This window comes from Mus musculus, chromosome 3, assembly GCF_000001635.26.
Source record: "Mus musculus strain C57BL/6J chromosome 3, GRCm38.p6 C57BL/6J".
Lineage (NCBI taxonomy): Eukaryota > Metazoa > Chordata > Mammalia > Rodentia > Muridae > Mus > Mus musculus.
In genome coordinates, this window is record NC_000069.6 from 82,933,756 (window position 1) to 82,945,313 (window position 11,558).

The 11,558-nt window shown below is 42.5% G+C and overlaps 1 long non-coding RNA gene across 2 annotated transcripts in view; it reads left to right on the top strand.

The window, feature by feature from the left end:
• The window catches only part of Rbm46os (RNA binding motif protein 46, opposite strand), a 66,934-nt gene extending 57,051 nt beyond the window's left edge, over nucleotides 1-9,883 (top strand). For both annotated transcript variants that reach the window (NR_040382.1, NR_040381.1), the window contains exon 4: nucleotides 6,974-9,883. This is a non-coding gene — a long non-coding RNA (RNA binding motif protein 46, opposite strand). The remainder of the gene's footprint in view (nucleotides 1-6,973) is intronic.
• The last annotated feature ends 1,675 nt before the right edge of the window (nucleotides 9,884-11,558 follow it).

Genomic DNA, 11,558 nt, shown 5'->3' on the forward strand with positions numbered 1-11,558 from the left:
GGCCACCAACAGATTGGGAAAGGATCTTTACCAATCCTAAATCTGATAGGGGACTAATATCCAATATATACAAAGAACTCAAGAAGCTGGACTCCAGAAAATCAAATAACCCCATTAAAAATGGGGTACAGAGCTAAACAAAGAATTCTCAACTGAGGAATATAGAATGTCTGAGAAGTACCTGAAAAAATGTTCAACAGTCTTCTTATCTCTTATCAGTAGTGAAGGGCTGACCTCGGGTAACAGAATCCAGCAGCTGCTGCTTCACTGCCTGAAGCCAGAATGGGAAGGCTTGCAAGGAAGGGATGAAGTGGAGACTTGTTTATAACAATTCAGATACCGGCACTGTGTTTCATTCCAGTGCATAGGCTCAGTAGACACTGGTACCAGGACTGCTCCTGTTTTTATTACTATTACTAAAGCACAGCGGTCTACTTAGCAGCACTGATTAAAGGGGAAGAATCTGGTGAGAGACAGGAGAGACTTTTCAAAGCCCAAGAGGTTCTCTTTACAGGACAAAGCAGGTGCATTGTAGGGCTAAGAAACAAGAGTTCTGTGATAACAAAGAAAGCCTGCACCATGTAGCAAACCCAAGGGAAGGAGAGCATTGTCAAGGGGCCAGTGCAGAGAGTAAGTGAGATATAGATAGACCTTCTGACCCAAGGATGTTTAGAACTGGCTTTGTTCCCCCAAGGGTTCATATTACAGCATATGAATTTGCCAGGCTTTGGATACATCCCACATTGGCCTACATGTTAAAGGCTTAGTTGCCAGTCTTCGGTGTTCACAAGTGTGGTGGCACTAAGGAAGGAAGGTACATCACCAGGAACACACTATAAAAGGGCATTTGGAGTCCATGTCCCCTTTGTAACTCTTCTTTGTATTGATCTAACACATACTCCTTTCCACCGTGGTGTGCTGCCTTGCCACACATCAGAAGCTGTGCAGCTCAGCAACCATGGGCTAAAACCTCCAGTGCTGTGAGCCAAAATCCTTCAGATGTCAGAAATGAACAGAAATTCAAACAACCCTGAATTATCCCCATATGCACATGCAAACCAAACAAGACCAAAACACATGGGCACTTGTCCCTAAACCTAATGACTTGGAGCCTAGCAATAGAATCACATGATTATATGCAGTGTGACCAACTGCTTCAAGCTCCTGTGTCTTGCATACACAGGCAGTCTTCCCTCCCACAGATGAAAATAGCATGAATTTAGTTAGTGCAATCATTTGAGTCTTCCAGGAACAAAATTCCAGTTCTAGTTCACCATGACATATTAACTGAGTGCAACTTCATAATTAATGTTCACTACACACACAGTCATGTATACACACAAAGAGAGAACTGTGTTGCCTGACTCCCAATGATAAACTGATGTGATATTGTACAGAAATAAGTTATTGACAGATACAGCGATGCAATAAAGAGGAGACTGCGGCAGCAAGTGGACAATAAGTCCATTCAAATCAGTCACAAGTGAAGCTAAAGAAGGGAAAAGAGTGGGAGCACTGGCACTGTGAATGTTTAAGAGATCATAGCAAAGACCAAGTTCTCACACTAAGGTGAGTGACTGTAATTAAGGAAAGGAAGGATCCCACAGGAAATGGTGCTTCTCCCAAGTAAGCAATAACAGCAGACATCCACCACAGCAAAGGAATTCTCAGCAACATCCACATGGTGGAAATTAGAGAAGCGAAAGTGTCAGAAGCCGAGCTGATCACAGAAGACCATGACAGATCAGAGTTGGCTGAAGCCGGCTCTGAACACTGACAGACTTCCAAAGCCCTTCTTTCTTTCTCATGAAAACACCCCGTGTGACTATTTCCCATAGTAATTTCCTTTTGTATGCCCTTCTGCTCCTCATGGGAAGGTGAGGGCTCCCCAGATTGGATAAGATCACTCCTGTTAATTCGTGCTAAACCCTTAGAATTCCATGATGCTAAGCCTATCCTTAGCATATCCTTTGTGCAGTAATAATCTCTTTATTTGCCTTGGCCAAGCAGAACTCGAGGCTCATCAGTTTTTTCTCCATGAGCATCAGTTTAGTCACTGAGTAATATACTTAACTGCAGCTAACTCACATGAGCCACACCCAGGCTTTAACATACCCAATCCCCACATCAGTTCTTCCTGCAAAGTAGTGTGCACATTTCCCGCTCGCTTTTTATACCTTGGAGGGAGAATGAGTAAACTGCTTTTATAGAGAACACAAGTCATCAAAGTGAACATAAGGATTGCATGCATCGTGGTAAACATGGTGTGTCCCATGTCACCAGGATAAAGGTGGTACCTTTGGGTTTTGTTTTGTTTTGTTTGTTTTCAAAGACACGGAGGCTGGAGAGATGGCTCACACGTGAAAAGCTCTTCGTGCTCCAGCAGAGAACTCAGGTTAGGTTCCCATCACTCTCCTGGCACCTTGTAATCCATCAGATCACCAGTTCCGGGGAGGGGTCTAGGGCCCTCCTCTGGCCTCTGCGTGACTTGCATGCATGCAGGCAAAACATTTACACACACAACATAAAAATAAATACATCCAATTTTTACAAAGAGATGCAACATGTTTCCCATTATGTGGATGTTAATCAAAGAAATGTTATTTTGTTTTGTTTTCATCTGGGATATAGAAACAAGATATTTCATAAGTAAGTCTGAACTTATAATTCCAACACTAATTGATATATTCTACACACCCAACTTAGAAGTTCTGTCTTTGAAGCTTTCTGGGTCTTCGTGAATACTGCTTTGTGTGTTGTAAGATAGCTCACTCTGTAAATCACGTATTTTGCAAGCATCAAGGGCCTGAGTTCTATCCTCAGGACTAACTTTTCTTTTAAAGCTTGACTTAGTGGTATATGCTGGCAATAGCAGCCCTGCATGATGGATGGGGACAGACAGATTCCTAGGGCAAGCTGGTTAGGCTGCCTAGCCTATTCAGTGAGCTCCTAGCTATGGTGAGGCACCCTGTCCCGAAAATACTCAGCATTGATAATGTCTGAGGAAGGGCACTCAAGACTGACTTCTGGCTCTCATATATCTACGCCCACACATGTGTGCACCCATAGACACGCAGCAACAGGGTGGGGAGAAGAATGGCTTTGTCATCCCACTTAGTGTGCAAAAAGCCTAACCTGTTCCCACTGCTGTACTGCTTCTGGGCAAGCCCTCTCAGGAGGTCCTGTCTCTGCTTGCTGATGGTAGGGTGGAAGTCAGGTACCTGGCAGTCACAGCAAATGAACCTAGTAGTCAGGGGCAAACAAGGTGGAAGAACTAACAAATATATATATATATAACAAATATATATATATATATCCCCCCAGGGATGACCTGGAATCAAAGGCTCTTTGTGTCTTGAGAATCAATGACTGATGGCTGCTTCATCTGTCATCTCCCTAGAAAAGCACTTCCAACTTGCTCTCCCAGTCCTCCAAGAATTCAGTCAGGTCTGAGAAACATGTATTCTCCAAGGCCAGGTCCACACAATAGAGCTGTCTGTGCAAGGAGCATTGTCATCTGTATGTTTATCAGGGTGTGGTGAGTCTGGCTCCTGCACCCATGGACAGTCAAATCACACAGTAGCAGGCAGCCTGCAACAACATGCCTTTTAGGGTGATTTGTACAACTGAGTTGTTTATGTGGTTATTGGAGGGTAAGACCCCGACTTTTCCTTCTCTGTGTTATAAAATCTACTACAGTCAGTGCATGCAACATTTGCCCTCTCAGTAAATGAGCAGATTAAATGAGCCTCTGATTTGATTCATGCCTAGTTCAAACTAGGAGCATGTGGAATAGATAAGCCATAAATGCTGGCTGGGTAAACACATCTTTAAACTGACCCACCTCTATAAATGGTGGCCTTATGCTTTTCCCATTCTGTCTAGCCTGATCCAAACGATGGCCTTTTCTTGCTTATGGATAGCAAGACAAAAGTAGTGGTTTAAACTGTGCCAATGGTGCTCCCTTCTTTTTCACACTGCTAGAAATGGGGCCTAGGGCTTCTTCACCCATGCTACACAAGTGCTTTACCACTGAGCTACGTTTCCAGCCCTAAACTATGCACCATTACTTTAATATACAGGGGACTTCTGGGTTAACTGTTCTTCTTGCTATTGTCGATGTTGGAGGCAGGCCCTTAGTCACCAGGCCTTGCTTAGGGATTGCGCTTTCCAGATGTTAAGAAATACAGGGAAGTAGAGGCCTCTGCGTGTTTGATAGGAGACTATCTCTCAACACAATCCAGACACAAGCAGGAGCAGCTACAAACAAACTTATCATTCAAGTTATTCCTGGTTTCCCTGAGGCCTATGAGAGACACATTCAAGTTCTTCATCTTAGTATGTAAGAGAAGCCCTTTAAACTACTGACAGTTCATGGCTTCTGGGAGAGGGAGAGTCAGTTTGGGTGGGACCTCCCCTGATAGGCTGCCCACACTCCAGTTTTCCCTTCTGTGCTAACATGTCTTTTGGTTTTGTACTTCTTCAAGCCACGTTTAGGCAGCCACACCGTTGAGGTATCACAGGTGTATCAATGACAAAAATCATCTCTGTCATTTCTAGGAGACGCATTCTCACAGCAGATTCCCTGACCCTCTGACTCACTCTTATAATCGTTGTTGCCCCTCTTCTGCTATGTTTCCCGAGTCTGAAGTGCAGAGGTTGTGTTATAGATGTACCAACTGGGACTGGGTACTTTATGGTCAGCTGTTCAATGCGTTGTGAGCAGTTGTGGAGTTTGGTAATGGTCTGTGTCTGTTGCAAAGAGAAATGTCTTTGATGAAGATACAATTCTCTGTAAGCCCAAGTATTTAGAATGCAGTTAGGGACTATGCTGGTTTAGTAAAGTGGCAGTAACGGGTTCTTCTCTAAGATCTATGATCTTGCCAGCCAAAGGCTGGGTTTACAGTGCCAAGCCTGGTTTCCATCTTGTCGAGCATCCCTTAAGTCCAGCTGGAGACTACTGGTTACTGCCATGACGTAAGTGCCACTACTGCATGCCAGGCTCTCCGTCTTGTGGTTCATAGGCATCACCGCTGGCTAGGACTGTTGGTTCTTCCCCTCCCTTGGAAGCTCACACAACACCCTTGGGTACTATGAAAGCTAGTGCTAACGGTGGATCCAGATCATGTCCTCTGGATTTTGTGTCCAAAATAAATGAAGTCTTCACCAAGCAATACAGACTTGTGTTCAACCTCTGAGAAACAACCAAGGGCAACAGCACTAGCCTATATTGCCTGCATGCGCTCTACACAGAGGTGTTCCTGGTATTAGTAGTAGGGTTTTCAATACAGTCTAATGGCTCTTGTGGGGAGTATTGTCAGTCCAAGTGGACTAACTTCACTTAAACTTTGTGAATGCATGTGGGGTATGTGTGTGTGTGGACATGTATGTGTTGTGTGTAATTTTATGTAACTAAAATTAGTGTGATTCCTTCTGTATTTATCCTTACTGTTACTTTGCCATCTTTCCCTTCCTTTTGCTCTGTACTGACCTTCCTCTTTCCCCACTATATAGTAGTGTATGTATATCAACCACCTACACTGAGAATTTGCTTTCATTAATTATTAGGTCAGAGAAATATGTGTCGATTCCATCAGATTTCTCACATAGACAATTATGTCGCTTGTTTTACTTGTTACAGTTTTATTTGCCTACATTTTTAAATTTTGAGCATATATTTTTTTCTAAAATTTTCACTTTCCCTTCCTGTCATATTATATTGTCTAGAATTTTTGGTGTGTAATAGAGAATGAAGAGTGACAAGGTGACCCCCTTGCCTTGTTCCTGACCTCAGCAGAAAAGCTCTCAAGTTTCTTAAAATCACACATTTAAAAAAATAAAATTTAGATTGCTAACACTCACCTACACCAAAGAATTCACTAATGAAGGCTTTATTTATTTTTCTAAAATGAAAGGATTATTTTTCTTTGGTTTCTGCTTCTTGTTTTATTTAGCCTAATTTCCTTACTAAAATTGGTAATGGGAGCTGCAAGAGTCTAGGTATTATTGACTGCTTGTTAGCTCTTTAAATACAAAATGTACAATGTTTTATGGAAGTATATTTTATATATAGTAGAATTCATAATACAACGTATGTAGTTTAATAGCTATAGAAACACAGATTAATACATTGATACTACAGATAGATTAATACTGGGAAAATGTACTTAATCATAAAACATTAACAGATTTTGTTGTGCTGAACTCACCTTGAGACCTAAATTAAGGGAAAATAATAGGTCACTCTTGCCTTATGAATATATGCTTTAAAATCATAAATTAAATTTCCCAATGTGCATAGTGTTCAACTTGAATTTACTTAAGAATGCAGTTGGGCTGAAGAGAAGACTCAACAGGTTAAAGTACATGCCACTAAGCCTAATGACCTTAGTTCAGTCCCCAGAACCCTGATGGAGGAAGGAGAGAACCAAGTCTCACAAGCTGTCCTTAACATTTCCACATGTGTACCATGGCATATGAACACGTGCCACACACATACATGCATATAAAGACATGTACTGCCCAATGATTTGTCAGAAAACAACAGCCACAAGCCTCCCACAACACTGAGAGAGAGAGACAGACAGACAGACAGACAGAGACAGAGACAGAGACAGAGACTGGTGCCTGGTCCTCAAAAGCAGCTCTGTTATCTTTCCTAAGAGCCACCCAGGGTCCTGATTTTAAGTTTTTACTTATTGTTTTGCCACACATTAACTTTCCTCTGCCTGCTTTTTGAACTTTACATTAAGGGAATTGTAGTACCTGTTGTTTTGTGCCTGACTTCTCGCAGTCTACTGAATGGTTGTAGATGCATGCATACTCCTAAGGGAAGGTTGATGAAATTTGTTAGTTTTTATTACTGTGTACTGTTCTAGTGAAATAACAGGCAACTGCTAATATATTCATCCTAATCTTAGATTTCAACAAGCCACAACATCTAATTGCTTTTTTTTTTTTTTTGCCTATACAGCCTCCTTCCAATGAATATTTGGAATGATGTTTTCATTTATTAGGTTGAAGCAGTTGGTGTGCTTTAGAAAATGATTATAGAGCATTGGGTCTGGCAGCTCTGTAGAAAAACATGGAAGCAGCTGAAAGTGTTCCTCCCTCTGCTTGTATGCTTCTGGAAGCCATCAGAGGCCATCCGTCAAACCAACCTGGCCTGTCTTCTGTGCTGTCACACAGGGCTGGAGCATGTGGGCAGAATTAATGTGCCAGGTGAGAGGAAAATAAGTACTGGTATACAAAGACAAAAGGACTTCCATCCTGTTTATTCCATTAAGTCTTGACATTTATTTTTTTAGACATATACCATGTTTAGGTTATAGAAAATAAAATAAAATGTTCCTTGAAGCCCCGGTCCCAGCAGAGGCTGGGCAGACCTATTGCCGTTTCACCTCCTGCTAGCCCTTGAAGTGGAAGATGCAATCTTGGGTTTGAGCTGAGCTGCCTGACACGTGTCAACCTCTAGAAAATTCGCAGGTGTATCACACAGCAGCTTTCAACATGCCGTGAAAAGAAGTCTCCGGCATGTTCCAAGTCTGCCTGGAAATCAAATCCCTCTTTGTCCCCCCCCCCCTCCATCTTAGACTGAAAGGTATGGAGCCCTCTAGGCATGCCCAGCAGCTCACAACGTTGACCAGAGCTGCCCAACCCTAGACAACCAGGACTGTGATAAGTCGGCCTATTACTGTGAACCACTGACTGGTCGAGAGTTTTGTCATTGTGACCACCAGAATTCTTTTGTAGTTATGATCCATTAGTGTACAGATTGTTCCACTGGCACTCCTGTCACTAGGAATGGACTTGGCTCCACCGACCTCACTCTCCATTTGTCCTAGAAAATCAGACCCATATTTCATGACATTTTAGTTGCCAGTTCTGAATACCTGGGAGGCACTTTTCAGATATACATGGGATTTAAGGAGGCCCATGAGGAAACGAAGATACACATCCTTAGTGTGAGGAGAAGGAACTAGGATCATTTAGGTTCACCTTAAGAAAATGGCAGGCATACACCTGCACCCAGGTCACCTGGGTCATTCAGGCTAGCAGGCATGCCCATCTGGGTTTACGCAGAGAAATAGGGACACTGTACCTTTCAGAATGGTGACACACAGAATTGGGACATAAGTAAGTCATGGTTTGTAACAACCAGCTATGAGGATTAACAACAGTAACCAAGGCTAGCAAAGTTTTAACCTAGGATAAATGTACCTGTAGCTATAAAAACAGATGCACCTGGAGATGTTGTCCGTCTTCCACTGCCAGTGGGAGTGTAAATTGATTTGGACCCTTAGAAACCTTGGAAGTCAGTGGAAGTTACTTTGTAGAGCAAAAACCCTCATCAGTAATGTGCACAGGCTCACATCAGAAGAGCTGATGGCCTGCTGCTGGGTATGTTCAACATACCAAAAGTCTTAGCACGACCAGTGCCACGCCTGTGAGGAGCAGGCTACGTTTAGAAAGATCAGCTATACTATATGTCCTGAAATTGAATGGCAGTCTCATCCAAAAAGGAATTTCTCTATACCTTCCTTGACTTTAAAAGGTCAAGCAGGGGCTGGAGAGCTCGAAGGGCTGCTGGTTGAGATGTAAGAACACAGGGTGTTCTTGTAGAGGAGCCAGGTTCAGTTCCCAACACCCACATGTTGGCTCAAACCCAACCATAACACCAGTTCCAGGAATCTGATGCCCTCTTTTGACCTCTGCAGTCAACAAGCACACACATGTTGAGCAGACATACATGCAGGCAAGACATCCATACACATAAATAAAATAAAAATTAAACAGGTAGCAGAGCATTAACTAGTTGACAGTCCTATCTGTAGTCACCTAAGAGTACAGCATAGCTGTGGTTGACATAGATACTAAGTATTTTTGCTAGCTCATCTCAGATGCAATATCTTTTCAGAGATTCAGCTACTGGAAAAGAGAAGATTAGACTTGTTTTCTGAGAACTTTGTTGAGAATCTCCCTGGGATTGGAGAGATGGCTCAGCAGTTCAAAGCATTGACTGCTCTTCCAGAGGATGTGAGTTCAATCCCTAGCACCCACATGAGATTCACAACTGTCTGTGACTCTAGTTCCAAGGGTTTCTATGCCCTCATCATCCTCCAGGCATTCACATGGTACATAAACATACATGAAGGAAAACCACCCATACACATAAATAATAAAAGTGTTCACCTGTCCTCATCACAAACGGCACACCCTGACAGGTTCTGACTTACCCATATCACACATGTCTACCAGCCTGCATTCACAAGCAAGTTCCTTCTGTTTTTTAAGTGACACATTTGTGGTCACTGACACCATGAAATAACTACTAAAATGAGATTTCTTATACTCCTATCTCACATCACAGTAAGGACAGCACAGTAATGTCTTAAATGTATACAAAAGTAATTATTGATGAATTCAAGATAATAAATGATGTGACATGATATGATTGTTATGAGGATGAAATAGAATAAGACAGAAAAGGCCAATTATTAGATACTGAGCTATCGATGTATTCAATGATGTACTTAAAGCACTGTTGGCGCGGCCTGTCTGCCAAGCATGACTTCACTGCTACCTGGAACACAATGACCTGGAGAAATAGCTGAGACAATGAGCTGTTCCCTTAACAACCTGCTGACTGACATCTGTGCTCTGTAAAATCTTGCCTGCTTGCCTGCCCCACCTTGTGGTTTTAGAATAAGAAATGAGAGTGCAAAATGGACCCAACATTGATGCCTTTCACGAACTGTCCTGGCTTTGGTCCACTGGTGGCATCTCCTCTCTTCCACTCTCGTTGTGGGAGTACTTATTCCAGAAAGATTCCCTCAAAAATATAGCAGCTGACAGTACTCCCAAGATAAAATCCAAAGACAGCTCTGTACTTTTCCATTCATTGATCATATTACTATATCAATTAAGAGTAGATAAATTATACTTTCAAGCCTTTAGTCTCCTAGGTCCACCTCAAGTTCTCAGTAGCTACATCTGTCTGTCTAATGGATATGGTCCTACTGAAATACAGATAGAGTCATATACACTTTTCCAGAAAATTCTGTTGAACAGTCTTGTCAAATCAAGGAGAACTGGAAACTACTAACAATGGAATGAACAAGTGAGTGGCTTGCTATACAGCAATGAATAGAAACTGTTAGATATATATCTGAACACAGATAATGTGTGTGAAGCAAGCAAAAGAATCTTCATTCTGGTATCATTTAAATACCCAAAATCCTATTGTGTTTTAGGAATCCATTTTTAGAAAAATCATCGTAGAAGTAGTAAACACCAAACTTAGGCTAGCAATTACCTCTGGCAGTGAGAGACAGGGTGCAACTGAGGAAAGAAAAGTGGGGTAAGTGTGAGCCATACTGCTTCTTTCTCTCAGGCCTAAGGGGGCAGAGAAGAATCTCTTACTTGGCTGGCATAGTAGCACACACCATTAACAGTAGCACTTGAGGGGCAGAGGTAGGCAGGTAACTGAGTTGGAGCCAATCCTGGTATACATAGCCAACTCTAGCCTAGCCAGGATATAAAGAGGTGAGAAGAGGTGAGGAAGGGAGGGAGGGGAAAGAGCAATCATTCCTTTTGTGAAATTAGTATTAGTATTTATATGTTAATACAAATTATTTTAATTTATCTTTCATATATATATATATATATATATATATATATATATATATATAATAAAAATTTTAGGGGAGGTGGGGTTGAGCTTCTGATCACAGAAGCATCTTTTGTTCCTTCTCCCATCTTTAGTTCCAAGCCACTCAGTTAGTGTTTGCTGACTGGTCAGCCTACATATCAGATCCTGGAATGTTGCAGTTTCAGCTCTCAGCAGATACAGTATGGACACACAGACCTCGCCTCCCCCCCCCCCCACCCCCTGCCGGGTTCCAAGAAACACTAGAGTTTCAAATTATGCATTTACCTTAGAAACACCTGTACAGGCCCTTCATCATCAATGGGACAGCAACAAGCAGTAAGAGGGTTTCCTGCCCTTGGGCTTGTCTCTGTGAGTGGGACTCTGTATGGGGAGGCAGGCTTAAATAAGATAGAATGTAAGTACAAGATCAAGTAGGTCAGGTGAGCTGGAAGGGAGACCTGAGGTCCTAGAAGGCTTTAGACACTATGAAGTAGGCCCTTTGGTGACTTCAAGAGGGCACCGACACCAGGTGTGTCAAAGGAAAAGAGAAGGTCCTGTGACAGCAGCATCCAGGAAGGAAGGCCATTGAGTGCTGCAGAAGACCAGAATAGCAGCCCTAACTTGGCCAAAACAGAGCCTGCCTGGTCACTTGAAGGGCTTTGGCTTTTGCTGTAGGTGAAGGGCTTTGGAGAAGGGAATAGCATCTGCTGCTTACACACTTAAAGAGTCACTCATCTAAGAATAGAGCATAGTAGGGGAGTTGAAACAAGGCCAAAGACCATTGAAGCAATTCCAGCCACAGGTAATGGCAGCTAAAACAAGAGAAATAGTAGTGTCATTTGTATGTGTGTAGTCACCAGGGCAATCTCACTGCTGACTGTCAGTGTGTGTGTGTGTGTGTGTGTGT